The sequence below is a fragment of the Nothoprocta perdicaria genome, unplaced genomic scaffold (assembly GCF_003342845.1).
Source record: "Nothoprocta perdicaria isolate Ctin4 unplaced genomic scaffold, notPer1 scaffold_371, whole genome shotgun sequence".
In the NCBI taxonomy this organism is placed as follows: domain Eukaryota; kingdom Metazoa; phylum Chordata; class Aves; order Tinamiformes; family Tinamidae; genus Nothoprocta; species Nothoprocta perdicaria.
In genome coordinates, this window is record NW_020455612.1 from 1 (window position 1) to 18,280 (window position 18,280).

Consider the following 18,280-nt stretch of genomic DNA (forward strand, 5'->3'; position numbering starts at 1 on the left):
ACCCGCCTGGATGCCACCCTGTGCCACATGCTCTAGGTGTGCCTGCTTGAGCAGGAAGGTTGGACTAGATGATCTGTAGAGGTCCCTTCCAACCTTAAATATTCTGTGAATTCTGTGAATTCTGTGAATTCTGTGAACTTAACATGGACCCTGGTTCTTAAATTACTGCATACTGAAAGTGATTTGTAAATAAGCTAAATCTGCAAATTTATGAAAAGTTATTGCGGCCATACTGACAGCCACATGCAGGCTTTGTTCCTTGTTTATTTATTTATTTTTTTCTCCTTGATGGTGACAGGTTTCAAATACTTCCTATCCACAGGAGATGTTGATACAATCTATCAAGGTTATTAGGTGTACCCACCCTAAGACACAAACACAATGGGAAAGTTTAGAACTAAATCAAGATTTTGCTGAGAGCCGTTCCAGCTTGAAATGAATGATGTGTTTTCAAACAAGTCAGGAGTGACATAAGGCCACATTAAACTGGTTTCAGAACCACAGTGAAATTCTCATATTAAATAGGAGGAATATTTTTGCCTAAACCTCAGATTACGCCACTTGAAACTATTTTAAAGTTTTGGAATTCTATGAGTAGAAGTGTCTCTTGCTTCTCCACCTCTTTTATTGTTTTTATTCTTCCAGCTAGAATCAAATATGAAAGTGTGGAAAGGTTTTAACTGGAAAGGGGAAGTATCAGATGTTCTCAAAAATTACTGCTTGAGATGAGAACCCGGTGCAGAAGAGCAGGCAGAGCAGTCCTCCATTATTGTTTGCCACAGTGCCCCCTCTGACACTTGTTAGTTCTCTGTTTGCATGTGTCTGTGTGTGTGTGACTTTACAATGACTTTGGAAATTCAAATCTCTTATTTTTCTAGATGCTTTGTAAGAGTCTTCCAAAGCAATGTTGGGAATTATACACAAACCTCCCTGAGTACTAGTTATTTTCAACAGTATTTATGTTGTATTTGCATTCACCTGTGTACAGGAAGAATTKATTTGCATGATTTGCATGCTGTTTTCTGACAAAACCTTTTGGTGATCTGGAAAAAGATGATTCCTTCCCTTACTAGCTCTGTTCATCATGAATCTCTCAGTATTTGATCCTTGTTTTAGTGATATCAACAGCTGACGTTTTCTTTTGCACAATTGGCAGGCATAAAAAAGCCAAGCTGATATTACTCATTTCTCATTTCTTTTTTCAGATGCGTTAACTATAACATGCAATTGCCTTATTATCTGCTGTGTGTTATCAGGAGCAGGCGTGATCTGGATTATGTCCCAAAATGAGAGAAGGAGGAACTGGGTTCCATAGTCAGCTCTTGTCACTGACATGATACAACCTCGCAGAAAATACTTCATTGCTCTGCCTCCTTTCTACCTTCCACAGCAATGCCAAATGAAAGTTCACTGGCCTTCTATTTCGTTTGCAGTTTCATAGGTCAAAAAATACTATATAAGGAACATGTATCCAGTTGCACTATTGTCAGATTTTCTGTGTTCTCAGTGTTCTGAGGAGCAAAGTCACCTCTACTGCCCAGGATTATACACAGACTAGAGATTAATACCGCATGCACGTCTACAACATAGAGCAATGTAGACTGACACAAAACAGCCTGAAACAAACTGCTTTAGATTATAGAAGCAAGTGTAACCATGATGACAAGTGGAATAAATGAGCCAGTGAGGAGCTCTGAGCTACCAGAAGCAAATACTTTTCACTGCCCAGGCTTTAGTGGTAGCCCAGAAACCTCTAACTGTATCACATTATGGTATGTCATTTACCCATAGCCATTCCTCTTGCTCCCCACATTTCCCTGTGAGATTCCATCTATTTGCTCATTTTTATCAGTGAGTAGATAGCCTATGGGAGAACTAGTAAGGAGAATGAAGCACATTTGCACCTTGATGAGACCCAGCTCTCCTTTTCTTGCAGAGGAAGGCAGAGTGCCCTTCATTAGCACTGATCACTGGGAAGAGAAGTTCCAGCCCAAATGTGCAGCATTTACCAAGGAGCTTCCACCTGTAGGAATATGGAAAAACTTCAGAATCTGAAGCTGTCCCTTCACCATGTGGTAAACTGTCTTTGCCTACCAGTCATTTGAATTTATCATTGCTTCTGGAATTTGTGGTCCAAAATATCCTAATGGATCCTTCAAATGGTAAAAAATACAGCATTTTTTAATTTAAAAAAGTACAGCATACAATTTTGAGTTGCAAAACTCAAACAGAAAAAGGCAGTATACAGGATGTGGAAAAAAGGACAGGCCCTTTGGGAGGAATATAGGAAAGTTGTCAGGGAATGCAGGGATGCAACAAGGAAGGCTAAGGCACATTTGGAATTAAATCTGGCAAGTGATGTTAAAGACAAGAAGAGCATCTTCAAATATATCAGCAGCAAAAGGATAAGGGAAACTGTGGGTTGGCTGGTGAATGGGGTGGATGTCCTGGTTACAAAAGATGCACAAAAAGCAGAGTTGCTGAATGCTTCTTTGTTTCAATGTTTACCAAGGGCAGCAGCGAATGTCATGTATCTGGACTTCAGCAAGGTTTTTGACACCATCCCTCACAGTATCCTCTTGGACAAGCTTCAGAGGTGTGGGATAGATGAGTGGACGGTCAGGTGGATAGAGAACTGGCTGCATGGCAGAGCTCAGAGGGTGGTGATCAGTGGCGCTGAGTCCAGCTGGAGGCTGGTAGTTAGTGGTGTCCCCCCAGGGGTCAGTCATCAGTCCAGTCCTGTTCAATTTATTCATCAGTGACCTGGATGAAGGGACAGAGTGCCCCATCAGCAAGATGATATGAAACTGGGAGGAGGAGCTGATACCCCAGAGGTCTGCACCGCCATCCGGAGGGACCTGGACAGACTGGACAACTGGGCAGTGAAAAACCTCATGAAGTTCAACATGGGCAAGTACAGGATCCTGCATTTGGGGAGAAATAACCCCAGACACCATCTGGAGAGCAGCCTCGCATAGAAGGATCTGGGTGTCATGGTGGATGACAAGTTAACTACGAGGCAGCAGTGTGCCCTGGTGGCCAAGAAGGCCAGTGGGATCCTGGGGTACATTAAGAAGAGCATCTCCAGCAGGTCGAGGGAGGTGATTGTCTCTCTCTACTCAGCCCTCATGAGGCCACATCTGGAGTACTGTGTCCAGTTCTGGGCTCCCCAGGACAAGAGGGATGTGGAGCTGCCGGAGAGAGTCCAGCACAGGGCTACAAGGATGATCAGGGGCCTGGAACATCTGCCCTATGAGCAAAGGCTGAGAGAGATGGATGTATGTAAGTGTGGGAGTGAGGAGGATGGGGGCAACCTCTTTTCAGTGGTGGACAGCGATAGGACTACAGGAAATGGCCACAAACTGAAGCACCAAAAGTTCCACAGGAACTTAAGGAAAAATTTCTTGACGGTGAATGTGATAGAGCACTGGAACAGACTGCCATGAGAGGTTGTGGAAACTCTTCTTTGGAGACAGTCAGAACTTTCCTGGACACAATCCTATGTAACGTGCAAATTCAAAATGATTCTCTGATTTCATAAGAACAGTTAATTAGTTGTGTCAGTGAGTAGACCAAAAACTGTCTATTTACTGAAAATAACTGAAGTGGAAATAAAAAAAAAAAAAAAAAGCAAGGAGATAGATATCAATACAGAGGGAGAAAAGATCTTTTTCTAAACCTAACAGTGAATGGAATGTTGTAAATTAGAGGCAGAGAGCTATATCCTGTCAAGAGTTACACGTATGTAACAGAGGGCAGAGCTAGGCCCAAATGAAGCAGTGGTGATTTTTGCTGAGGCCTTGTAAAGTGGAGTTGATGCTGTCACCTTGTATTCCTTTTGCTCCCCCTTCCCCCTTCCCTCCAGGAGAAATCCCTGAATCAGCCTTATGTGATCGAGGCATTTTGCCACTGTGCAAGCAAAATGGGAAGCTCTCAAATGCTCTCATGGCAGCTGTCCCACATCCAGCTAGTATATTTCAGGTGTCTGGTGGATTAAATATCATCCTTTAAGCAAACTCATGAAAATGTATCAGCCTCGCCATTTTGTCTTTCTCAAGATAAATTCAGTCCTTCCCATAGCTCCCTCTGCTACTATCAGTAGGCTCTGCTGTCCCTCCCTCTAAGTCCTGTTAGTCTGTCAGCAGACTCCTACCTCAGACTATACATGGGCAAGTAACAAAATGTTCATGTTATTTGGATTCGTTAAATACTCAATGGTCATCTGAAGGTATAATATTCAAGAGTTTGGTTTCAGATATACATCCWATGAGCTACTTGATAAAAGAATGGTCTCTCCAAAGTATTTCCAGAGCACTCAACCACTATTTGGCCCKGGCAAGAAAGTAGTTAGATTTTAGAAGCTCTCAAATTCAGCACACCAGAATTGAAAGTGCTGAGGACTTCTGAATATCTTGAGCTGCTGAGTTACTTGGATAAACATTGATGCCAGAAAGCTCGTGCTGACCAGCAATCATGTTGCTTTCATTAGACAAAAATACCAGAAAACTAGATTTGATTGTTTAGTGTTGTTCTGCAGATCCCACGCTTGAATACTGACAGCTCAGTGATACAGCTGTCACTGAATCTGGGCTCAATCTAAGCGATTTAAATGTGTAAGTACTTGATTGTGTCTGAAAATCAAATATTTAGATCTTCTGAAAGTTCTAACCTTGGATGACAGAACTGCCAGCATGAAAGCACACTACAGCTGAACATTTGGCCCTTTGTTTTAAAACTTCTTCAGAAAAGTCCATAATATTAGTAAGGATGGGAAGGTTAAATGCCTGCTTTGCACTGGGATGCTCTATTTCAGTTGAATCACTCAGGGATTAATCATCTACACGTTGTCTAAATGCCGCCCAGGCAAGTTGCTCCGTGCCAGCAGGAGCTCGGAACTAACTTTAAAAAATTGCCTCAGTACTGTTTCCAACTCAGCATCCGGACACAAGAATGACATTCTCCCCAGAGCAGCGAAAGTCCTCAAGGACATCAAGCTCACCACTACCAGTGAAAGAGTTTGAAAATGTGACAAAATCCTGCCATCTGACATTAGTCCGCTTGGCTTAATCAGACTTCAATATTAGTTCACAGTGAGATGGGGTTTTCTGTATCCCTAAAGAAAGCAGAACTCACTTGGAGTTACAGGCTTATGTTCTTTGAATCTTTCTGCTTCAGCTGATATATTGTCTAAATCTAAAACTTATTTAAAAACCTGTCTGGATGCGACAGCTTTTAATTAATCTTCTCTTAGTTTTTATACCATATAGTACCTTGAAGACGCAAGATCAATCACTGTTGTATTGTAATGTAGAGCTGGGAGACAGAAAGATAAATGAGCTATCAAGTTTAGCATTTTGATAGCTAAGTTTAATTTTAACTAGCTCAGGAACATACTGTAGATAGGTGAATAAAGCCATGAAATGGAGCATTCGTCTTTAGGCCCCAAGCTAGAGTCCATCAGAAAGGAACTGAATTTTCCTTTCAGTTTTTATTAATCTGTGGTCAGTCTCATATAGAACTGGGTATCCAGGTTCACATAAACTATTATGCTAACACATATCTCTCAACTCTATTGACCTTCCAAAAGCATAAATAGTCTCTTCAAATGACAAACGTCATCAAATGGTAAAAATAAAAATAGCACGAGTCTGATGGGTTCTATATTAGATAAAACTGTATGTTGGAAAGCTTTCATCCTTATATGCTATAACTTTCACCCTGTAAAGATTAATTCATAAAGGCATTGAGACAATTTACAATATATAATGCTAGGCATACAGAAGAGTCTTGGCAGAAACAAGTCTCAGTACTCTAAGAGGAAGGGTGAATACAGTATCATGTGCATGATGGGGAACATAGAATGATGTCACTCAAGGGTACAAAATGAGTCAGCAGCAGAGCTGGCAGCAGAACCAAGGAATCCTGGCTCACCATTTAGTTGATCCATGATGCTATTCAAAGGGCTGCAAGTAAGTTATGTAATAGCCAGTTAAGTCATTCATCTTTCAGAAAGTGTTTGTGTGAGGATGAGGCACGTTCACAACCTTCTGCCTTTCATGACTCATAGTGACTCAGATTCTTATGTGTTTCACAGTATATCATGGAAACTCTAATTCCAGTGTTTTCCACTTGGTCCACTGTAATGATTCTAATTCTAATGCATGCCACACATCCATCATGGTGACTACTTCTAATGCATTCYACCCAGTCTTACTGCAATGACTAATTCTAATGCATTGCACCAGTCTACAAGGAATTTCCATCATGCATCATTTTAAGATCACATTCTATTCAACACAATGTTCACATTAAGGCAGTTCTTGTATGTACAGTTGCTCTGAATCTTAACTCTGGCCTTTTTCTATTAGATCACTAAAAAGCTTTAGTGGAGGCTAAATGTAAAGCAATCCTCTTTCTGTTCTTCTCTCCAAGAGATTTATAAAATGCCYATCATTCAAGTTCCTGCCTGCTGGGCAAAGGCGCATTTTTGCTCGTGGTTTATTCTGATCCACTAGGGTGACAATTGCTGAAATGCATAATAAACCAAGACAAATGCTGAAATCATTGCTTCTTGTCCCCTCACTCCAGTCGTAGTGTGGAAGACTTGTGGATTTTTTATTTGTTTGTTTGTTTTGTCTGAGCAGAATTACATAGTTGTAAATGCCTTCTCATACTGTAATTATTATTGGGTAAAGAAAATATGTTCAATGGACATGACTGACAATGTACACCTCATCCGAGTAACTCAGTTCTCAGTTACTTCTTTTGAATGATGCTGAGATTCTGAGCTCACAGTTAATGATACGTAGTATCTATTATGCCAGCAATTGATTGAAAATGAAACTCTCCAGTAATAACTCATTCAGTTGGTTCAAAATTTGTTCATCACATTTCTGTGGATTGACTGCTCCAGAGGACTGCATATAGATGATATCAGATATAATTTAGCCTAACAGGCCAACAGAAACTCTGTAGGATATGTTCTTACTAATTCTACAGACAGGTACATGTGAGCCCACATCTGATCCAAATTAAAAGTAAATAAATAAATAACCAGAACTGATGCAGAAGGACAAATGGCATCATATCTGAGTCAGGCTTTTCTTCCCAGCTCACTCCATTTCTTTGCTAGAGTGGGATTATTTGCTACTGTTGTGCAAATACAAGGATTGTAGCCAGTGTATTTAAGACCGTGGTATGTGACAGAGCTTTGGTATTGCAGACATCCTGGAAGGACCTGTCYCAGGAGAAGCTTTGTGTTCTATAAAAGAAGACTTTCATTATTAGAGCCAACTATATAGCAAAAACAGAGTACAGCCATTTTTAATATATTGGAAACAGAATTTAACTTGGGCTGGTTTTACACTGTGTTTATATTCAATTTAGACAGCAAGGGCACATGCAAAGCCTCTGTGGAGCAAGAGTTCACAGAGAGTAAATCTCAGGCCTGCAGCTTAGAACCACTTAATCACACGACAGACTTCATTTCTGGCAGAAGTAATTAACAAAGGTTCAGCCATCTAATCAGGGAACAAAAGCACGGCTGTGTCACCTCATCGACCAATCATGCCACCCGAATATTGAATCACGAATATTGACTCCTTATAGCAAAAGGTTTGCAGGTAGTTCTTAGACCAAAATATGCATAGACAGAGGCTGCAGGTCAGGCTAACTGCTGGGGAAAAAAAAAAAAAAAAAAAAAAAAAAGGGGGGGTAAAACAAACCAGCAGCTAAACAACTGCTGCAGATTCTCAGATTCTGCTTGACTGATCTATAAAACAAAAAAGAAAAAGAAAGAAAAACAGGACTCCACATACCATGTACTGACCCCCTGCCAACTGCATTCTTCGTTCACTTTTCCTTTTTGCGCGCTAGTTTTGTCTGGAGCCAGGAAAGGACATGCTGCCAATACTGACTTTTTCTGCTCTCCCTGAGAGCTTGATCTTTTACATGGTGTCCAGGCTTCCTTCCCTACATTGAGAACAATACTGATGTAGAATAAGAGAAAAGCAAAGGGTGGAACACAGAATGCTTGGGACTCCGTATTAGATGATTTCATATGCACGAACTTCTAATTGCTAGGACAGAACTGACACCAAACTGTGAATGCAAGCCCTCCTAGATGATGGGAAAGTTCTTGTCCACAACAAAGCATCACACTGTGCTTCTGCTTTTGCAGTGCGCTGAATAATAACCCCATCATTCAGATACTTTGTTTCGGGGATGTCAAAGATCAAACTTAGGAGTTCGGGTTCATCCTAATTCACCACGCAAGGCTGACTTCCAAACAAATACTATATTCAGAAAGGATTCACCTTTTAGGAAAGCAGCCTCCGCACCGTTTTGGGATGTCAATTCCCTACAAGAGTAGGGTATAGTAGAAGAGTGTAACAATTGATTCAGTTCAAGTGAATGATATTTAAGTAATAAGAATATCTTCCATAAGGTCACAGTTACAGCCTACAGAAAGCTATAGTATGAAAGATGATGAGTAGAGAGTAAAGAGCTGAACAGAGAATTTAAGTTCATATGTCTAGGTAGAGCAAGGTAGGCAATAAGAAATTCTAAAGCTAAGTTTGTATTGCAGTCAAATCACTGTGTAGTGATGCTGGAGAGCTGGGATTTATTTTCAGCTCTGACACAATTTTTACGAATGACTTGGGCACTATCAGTCCACCTTATTGTAAAGGTTTATTTCCTCAGTTGTAAGGAGGAGAGGGCAAATGCCAATAAACCACTTCAGAAAAAGCAGTAAGGACATGGTAACATTTACTCAGTGTTTGGACATTAGATAACTGAAGAGACAGAAGGCAGGAAAACAGGGCTTTCCGTGATCCTCTTCTGTGCGGATACAGCCATATACAGTGGGAGATGTCCTTTGAGACAGATTAGATCCTGTCTGGCTTCTGTTTCTCATGCTATTAACAGCTGTGGGGAAGTCCAGGGACCAGGCCTGGTTTGCAGAAGCTGAGGTCTGGTTCTTTAGCTAGTAAATCTGAGACCTGGGTGTTTGGCTAAGCAAGGCTATCACATGCTGAGTTACATTGAAGATCAGGAAGGCTTCAGCAACAACTGAGTGAGCAGAATGCACAAATGAATGCTCAAAGCCAGGAGACCAGACCTAGCTGCAATAACAGAACCAGAGTACCTGGTTTCAAAAACAAGCCGCTTTCCATCTGTCTCCTCCCATAACATTCTTTCCCCCTGCAAAGTGATAGAGAAGGCTAAAAGGTGATCCTCTCACTGAGAGGTCTGGGAGATTATGATGGAGACAGGAAGTCCTGCGCACCCCTGCAGCTCTTCCCAGCAATGCCCAGTATCATGCTGTGATGTAAGGAAGTAAGGTGAGAATGAAGATTGTTTAAATGTGCTGTTGCATGGAAAAGAGTAAATTAATGGTGTCACTCACCAACCTGCTATAGCATCAGACCTGAATTAGAGTCACCACAAGAGTATGAATATAGGCAAACAGTCCTCTCACAGGACTTTGAAATCAGGCAACTAAAAGGATATAACCAAATTTGCCTATAGGAAAGGCATCATCTGCAATTTTCTACTTCCCTAGAGTCCCTCCTCCYTTTACTTCTTCCAGTACCAATGCCTTTGGAAAGTTCCATCTTATTTTTTGTTTCTCCTCTTAGTCTCGCCATTTCAGCTGATTAGGAAACATGAATGGTAATTTGGTGTCCTGTGCAACAATACACACATGTTGGTACATGCCAGTATCATTGAATCAGTCCAAAAAGATGGTCAAGAAAGAATAAYATTTCCTAGGGCTATTTCAGCTCACCCATCGCAAAAGACACATGGARATATTCATGTGAAGACTTCACTGTTACAGAAGTTCTCTACTAGAAGTTCAGTGTTTCTTAGTACACCAATTGTAATTGTCTCTGAGGTCAAAAACAACATAGCACCTTCCCTTCAGGGTAGGTGCAGAAGAGGAAGAGAAGCTGCAATTACTCTTTGCAGGTAATTACCCTAGCTAGGGGAACTGCTAAATACCTTTAATTGCTGGCAGCAGTACAACTTCTCCAGCACAGAAGAATGAATCTTGCAAATAGTTCTCATTACCTCTCATTCCATCAAGAAAATATCACGAGTCAAATAAGCAGGGACATTGTATAAAATAAAATAAAATAAAATAAAATAAAATAAAATAAAATAAAATAAAATAAAATAAAATAAAATGATTGGCAGATAAAAACAATGGCAAAAAATCCACATTGATTGCCCCAAGTTGCCTGGCAGAGGCAACTCATGTGTACTGCTTGCTTCCTGTAGCATTAGGGCTACCAGATTGCTGTGGACCAGGGAACTCAGCAGTGCTGTGTAGGGATCATCAGTGATATCAAAGCTGTAGCAGGAGAGCTGGAAACTTTCCAGGATCCTCCATGAGTTGTAGGGTCTCCATGAGGCTGAAAGTATGGAATAGCTCTTACATCAGAAGCACTAATGTGGCTAGGCCCTCACCAGAGCAGGTTGGGGTCAGAATGGTGACAGCAAACCTGGTCTCTGACTGTGCCATCCACCTGCAGTCACCTCAGGTCTGTGCATGTTCCTGGACTACTCACACATCAGAGCTCACAGAAGATGAATGCATGYCATGTGGTCAGCCTTTTGCTGTGTGCTGGGATATGGTGGGTCAGAGGCACAACCAGAGATAGGGAGGGTCAGAGAGAGAGAGCCACCAGCACTTTTCAAGGGTATGACAACCTTCACAACCAACTAAACCAGTTGTTCACACCAGTTGTTGTAACACATTGTCTCAGACAGGGGCTAGCATCCAAGATAGATGTAGAACACTTAAAAAGGGAAATAACTAACTAATTTGTCCATCAGGAAAATTTTTTATAACCCTAGGCAGCTAGTGGTTGCATTTATTCCCTGCATCTCAAGGGCTGATATTTCTTATAAATTTTTTATTTTCTCTAATGTAACTCTGAATATTCTCACTATCTACAGAAATAGCCCTCTTGTTTTTTTTCCCTTTCTTGCTAAGTCTGTGGAATCAGTGAGTATTACCCTGCAGCACTGAGTTCCACAGTTTAAGTGTGCAATAAAAATTATTCTTAAGACTTCCAGATCTGTTGCCTTTTAATTTCAAAGGATATCCTATTGTCCCAGTACTAGAACCTTTTTAATATGATTAATTATTTATATACTTCTAACATGCTCCTTCCTATTCATCTCCTCTCTGAATGATATCTTCCTTAATCTTTTTCAGTCTTTCCCTATCTGAAAATCCTTCTAAGCCACCAAACCATTTCCCTGCCTATCTCCAAGTCCTGCCAAGTTTTTTTCTTTTTTTTTTTTTTTTTTTTTGAGAAGAGTTGATGAGAAATTAGCAAAGTATGAAAGGTGAGGGTTTATCAGTAACCTTATGATGGTATTATAACTTTAATGTTAATTTCTCTCCTATTCTGTAGATATTCTTTCTGTGCATCCAGTTATGCTAAGTTCAAGGAAGGAGGGGGAGGAAATCTAACTTCTCTGAATAAGCATATCTGAGCAACAGCTATCTCCTGCCGTTCCCCATGCCTCTGACTACTGTCTCATTTTCAGTCTTAATACATGTTATCAGGCTGTGTTTCTTGTTGGGGATTGTCATTAGCATGGCAACCTGCAAGGGTTATATAGCTGTCCAATTCCTATCAAACAAGAACTTGAAATATTTTTCAGTTATTTTTAAATACAGCCTTGTATCATCTGGTTTAACTTTAATGTTCTGATTCAATGCATTTCTCTGTAGTTATCTAAGGGAACGGTCCACAAGGAAAAAGACAAAAAAAAAAAAAAAAAAAAAAAAGTATTTTTTTTTTTTTTTTTTTGGTTAAATTCTTCCCTGAACTAAGGCTCAGAGGGGAAGGACAGTCTAAGTGACAGGGAAAACACCATGAGTCCCTGATCTGCTTACCCTTCTGCTCCGTTATATGGCCTCTTTGGTAACTGAGACTCTGGCAGGCACTTGTAAGTGACTAAGTTCTTGATGCTTAGCAAGTTACTGCTGATTAACTGAACTGTAGGAGCAAAGTTGTCCACATTTCATATCCACAGAGGGAACAAAATATGATCTGTTCACTTGAACTACCATCTAGGAGAACACCACAGGCTAATTAAAKCTGGCCAGCTATCACTTTATCATCTATGAAAGCATGCCTGTCCTCTCAAAGTTTCCACACTTGTAATGATTCCTTACCTCACTCGAGAGTGGGGAGAAAGAAAAAGAAAATTTGAATTATGTATATATGGAAAAAAAAATGTCTCACAGCACTGTAGCCACATGGTTACATCTATATTGCATGTTGAGGATTACGAACTAGCAGTGGGTTATGGCACCACACAGAAAAGCAGCCCCTTTGGTCCCAGTTCCTCTTCTCTCCTCCATTCAACTCTATCTGAGATCAGTAGCAGGGTAAAAATGGTCAGCCAATGGGCCAAAAGTGTAGAGGTGCAGGCCTTTCGCCCAAAGTGATGCTCCTAACACTGCTGGGGAAGTATGGCAACAAGCACATGTGTTAGGATGGACTCACACCATCCKGTCCAACTCTGTCCACCCTTGGGCAGAGAGCATGTAGAAGCAGATACCATAGGCTGCTCAGAGAGACAGAACCCTCATTGTCCAGGAAAATACACTGACAAAGTAAGAGTTGACTTAGATCTTCTCTTGGTTAGGGTGGTACARTATCAGGAGCAGATCAATTTACCTATACTTGAAGCCAGCCCTGAGGCCCTGAGCGCCACTGCGACACAAATGATATTYCATGTGAAAGAGAAATGAGGCCTTGATGATGGTAATAGGAAGCAGGGATAGAGGGGAAGGGAAGAAAGAGAAAAAAGGAAAGAGAAGAGAGAAAGGAAAGAAAGGAAAGAAGGGAAGAAGGTGCAGATTGATCTTTTCTCCAAAATGACTGACAGGACAAGAGGAAATGAMCTCAAGTTGCATTGGAGGAGATACAGGTTGGATAATAGGAAAAACTTCTACACAGAAAGAGTGGTCAAGCATTAAAATAGGCTGCCCAGAGTAGTGGGAGAGTCACTGTCCCCGACAGTGTTCAAGAAATGCTTAGATGAGGCACTTACAGCTATAGTTTAGTAGGCATGGTGGTGATGGGTCTATAGTTAGACCTGATGATCTTGAAAGTCTTTTGAACCATAATGATTCTATGATTTTATGAAAGAGGGGAAAGAATTTTTCCTTATTGCTCCGGATTATTGTATTATTTTCAGGTGCTTTTTTTTCTGTATGTTTTGAAATAAATTCTGAACTGTTTTGCAAACCCTTCCTATTCAGTGCCAACATCTTATTTTATTATCTGTGATTTTGTTGATGGTTTTCTTTCTTACTCCTCCTTTTTTATTTTTAATCCATTCAGCTATGTATCAGATCTTCAATTCTCCAGTGTGCATTTCTTCTTTGCTCTACTATCTCCYGCTTTTCACAGATAAACACCTCACACCTGGGAGACAAGCTCTTCTAATTAGTATTAAAACCTGAAGCTTTTTCCATCCTGCTTTGAAGCTTTCTAGGATACCTTTTTGTGAATTATAATGTTCTCAACTTAACATAATGCAATGCTCAATCAAAAGTAGCTGTAGCAAACAATCCCCAGCAAGACACACTATCTCTTTTTTTCCCTCTGTACGACTGATAAAATAACAAAAAGTCCAGCCTAGAAGAGGTGATTGGAAGCTGAGCTCAACACTCAGCTTGTATGTTGAGCTTTCTGCTCACTTCASAGACCTCTAAGCAGCTGTCTTATAGTCCTTTGTCACTTTTCCACTTCTCCTCTGCTATTCTACGTCATGACAGGCATTCTGGCTGTCTTACCTACCAACAAATGCTTTTGAACAGCAKTTCTCTTTCAGGCTCCCTTCTCAGCATAGGGCTATAATGACTGGTTACGAGACACCTCCAGCCTTCCCATCTTTTGGTAAGGACTGCTGCCAGTCTATGTCGGCTCCCCACTTTTTGTACTCCTTCTAGGGTAGAGAAGCCAGAGTTCAGGCAGTTCTTTTTAAAGCATCTTGCCCCCCTGCAATGTCTCACACAAATTCCTGCATTGAGAGTATAGGAGAAGGTACAGAATAGTGTATTACCTGGGCATGAAGGAGAATCMTAAATAAATGGGACAGCAAGGGCTCAGGTCATCCACAAATCTGTTTGTTCTATTCCATAGACCGCTTGTGCTCTAAGTCACAAACTGCTGCCCTTGGGCTTCTACTTCTGCAGTTGTCTGCTGCACACACCAAGGTTCCAAGCACAGTAGCAGCCCATGATGCAGACCATGTCCATTAGAGCCTTCTAGGCTAGGTTCCTAGGCTATCTAGCCTTCAATGTATAGAAAAATACATTCTCCAAAAGTGAGCCTTTTCTCTGAACCTCTCCTAAACATTTTTATTCAGAAATTAGCTAGGGTAGATGCAGTCACAGCCTCTGCTTACTGAAGCCAGTGAAGCGATACCAGAGCCATCACAAATATCAGCAATGTAGGACCACTGCAGCCAAGGCTAGATAGCAGCTGTTCTGACCTACACCATTTCTATTACCAGGATCATAAGGATATTTATTCCATATACTAACGCTTTAACAGTGAATTTCTGTGCTTTGTGTCCTCATACATGTGCAAATGCACAAATAAATGTTTGCAGATATACTCTAAAATGTTGGCTATGATACCTGAGTCCTATGGCATGCTTGCTCAGGGATCATGCCACTTTTATCAAGTGGGATGGAAACTTCATCAAGGAAGACCAAGGCCTGTTTGGAATTAGAATTAGCAAGAGATGTCAGGGACAACAGCAAGGGCTTCTACAAATACATCGTCAGCAACAGGAAAACCTGGGAAAACATGGGTCTGCTGCTGAACGGGGTGGGTGTCTTGGTGACAGAGCATACAGAGAAGGCAGAGATATTAAATGCCTTCYTTGTTTCTATCTTTACTGTTAAGGCTAGTCCTCAAGAACTACAGAATCCAAACACAAGACAGAAAACCAGGAGAGAGGAAGACTGCTGGTCAAGGAGGAYTGGGTTAGGGATTATTTAGGCAAACTGGACACCCATAAATCTATGGGCCCAGATGGAATGCACTTAAGAGTGCTGTTCGAAATGGCGGGGGTTATTGCTCAGCCATTCTTCATCATCTTCCAGGGATCCTAGAGAGTGGGATAGATACTGGAGGACTGGAGAAAGCCAACGTCACTCCAGTCTTCAAAAGGGGCAAGAGAGAGAAACCAGGAAACTACAGACCAATCAGCCTCACCTCTGTYTCTGGAAAGGTGAGGGAGCRGCTCATCCTAGAGAGGATCTCTTGGCATGTGAACGACAAGAAGGTGGTCAGGGGTAGTCAGCACAGATTGACCATGGGAAAGTCATATTTGACCAACCTGATTGCCTTGTACAATGAGATGACTGGCTGGATGGATAAGGGGAGGGACATAGATTTGTCTGCCTTGACTTCAGCAAGGCTTTTGATATTGTCTCCCATAACATCCTCATGGGGAAGCTCAGGAAGTGTGGGTTTGCTGAGTGGACGAAGAGGTTAGTTGAGAACTGGCTGGATTGCAGAGCTCAGAGCGTCATAATAAACAGTGCTGAGTCTAGCTGGAAGCGTGTGGCCAGTGGAGTCCCACAGGGGTCAGTATTGGGCCCAATTCTGTTCAACTGGCTCATCAATGACTTTCACAAGGGCACAGAGTGCACCCTCAGCAAATCTGGAGATGATACCAAAATGGGTGGAGTGGCCAACACTGCAGGAGGGCTGTGCTGCCATTCAGAGGGACCTGGACAGGTTGGAGAGTTGGGCAGAGAGGAACCTCAYGAGGTTCAACAAGGACTAACACAGGGTCCTGCACCTGGGGAGCAATAACCCCAGGCATCAGTACAGATTAGGGGTTGACCTGCTGGAGAGCAGCTTTGCAGAGAGGGACATAGGAGTCCTGGTTGACACCAAGTTAACCATGAGGCAGCAGTGCCCTCGTGGCCAAGAAGGCCAGTGGGATCCTGGCTGCATGAGGAGGATGTTGCCAACAGGTCAAGGGAGGGGATCCTGCCCTTCTCCTCAGCTCTGATGAGGCCACACCTGGAGTATTGGGGGCTCCCCAGTACAAGAGGGATGTGGAGCTTCTAGAGAGGATCCAGTGTAGAGCAACAAAGATCATTAAGGGACTGGAGCATCTATTGTATGAGGAAAGACTGAGCAAGTGGGGCCTGTTTAGCCTGGAGAAGAGTAAATTGAGAGGGGATCTTATCGATATGTACAAATACCTGAGGTGAGGATGTAAAGAGGATGGGGCCAAACTCTTCTTGGTGGTGGCCAGTGACAAGACAAGGGGTAATGGGTACAAGTTGAAACACAAGAAGTTCCATCTACATATGAGGAAGAACTTGTTTACTGTGAGGATGACAGAGCCCTGGAAGAGGCTGCCCAGAGAGGTTGTGGAGTCTCCTTCTCTGGAGGTCTTCCAGACTTGCTTGGATGACACCCTGTGCCWCATGTTCTACGTGTCCCTGCTGGAGGAGGAGAGTTGGACTAGATGATCTCTAGAGGTCCCTTCCAAACTCAACCATACTGTGATTCTGTGATTCAAGAGTGTCTAAGTGACTTAGGAATGCCAGTCTTTCCCCCACCTTCAATCTCCTTTAGATTTACTCTGAGCAAAATCAGTCAGTCTTTAGTCAGTCTTTAGTAAGTCAGTCGTTAAGTCCTCAAATAAGTCTTTAGTAAATCCTTAGGAAGTTTCCTACTAACTGACTAAAATAGATCTTTTTTTTCTAAAAAGTGATGCAAGTCTTCAGAACCAAGAGTGTTTTGTAAGTACGAACCTCAGGACTACACAGCCAGATGGGAATCTATGCCTGAACAGTATTACCCTCTCAAGTGCACTGCAACATTGACTTATGGTTCACAGGGCAACACAATGGTTCAGGAAAACAATCCATTAGGAAGCAGCCCTGTGATGAAATCTCACTCAGARGACAGTTACCTATGGCTCCCATATTACAAAGCCATAAGGATTTTAATGTCCCACTGAAGCCAAGGCAAGGTAAGAACTCGAGTAGATTCATAGAGAGACTAGGTAGTTTCCGGACCTGGAAGATCATGAAGGAACCCTGCTGACTTCTGGGAAATAATTCAAGTCTGTCAACATTAGGGTCTAGTACCTTTTGAGATACCCCAGACTGTTGAAGTATCTGTACAGGTGCGATAGATGTGACACAAAACCCCTGGGAGAGGCCTGTCCTTCCGAAGTGACAGCTGAGATGCCCTAGAAAACTTTTCATGGGTGTCTGAGTCATTCCCTTGGAATATGTAAAAAGTCAGTGGAGAAAGTCACTGGAGACAGTCAAATTTGGGTTGTGTGGTTTTTCATGTACCTCCTCAGGCATCTAGTATTGATCATTGCCACAAGGCAAGATGCCAGATTGGACAAACTGCTGATATGAGGCACAGAAACAATGCTGGATGACAAAACTCTCCACACCTGATTTAAAACACCAGGGGGAGCATGAACACAGCATGTAATTAATACATTTTGATTTTTATTAGCTGTTTCTTGCCACTTTTATTTTTCCCCAGAAATAAAGAAGCAACTATACTCAGTTCAATTAAGAATATTACCTAAAACATCCACAGACCTGAGGGGTCAGTTAGTTCACTAAACCTGTCAGTTAAATGCAGACTGTTACCCTTTCTTGGATATACAACATAATCACATGCATCTAGTGAGGTGTAAGTGTTTGAGTGACTTCATGGTCATTAAAATTCATACCATTAATTAAATGGCAATCATCTCTGCTCTGATTTTCAGYTCTCTTTCCCTCCATACCTCTCCCTGTGTCCTGTTACCCACCCCTCTCTCCTGCCTTGCAGCTCCCATTCCTACCACAGACCTAGGGTCGCAAGGAAATTCTACAAATTTCCTTGGTTTTCACCTGCTCTGCTAGCCCTTCCACAGCTGTCTCTCATCTCAAATTCGAAGCCTCTCTCTCAGCTTTCACCAAGCCCTTGTCTATTAAACCACATCTTGCTGGAGAAGAATCAGCTAATCATGTTGCATGATGCCAGATTTTAGTGTAGATTCTTAACACAGCTACGGGGACCCAGGTTGAGAACACCAACTCATATCATCTTTGATCTAATATACTACAAGGTTTAAACTCTTGATCATGTTCTTAGAGCTAATTAATCAGCACTTTTCATTTCCTAAGATATCTACGTCCAAAAATAGTTTTGCTGATTTGATCACAGACAAATTAATCACTCTATATGATATTCTA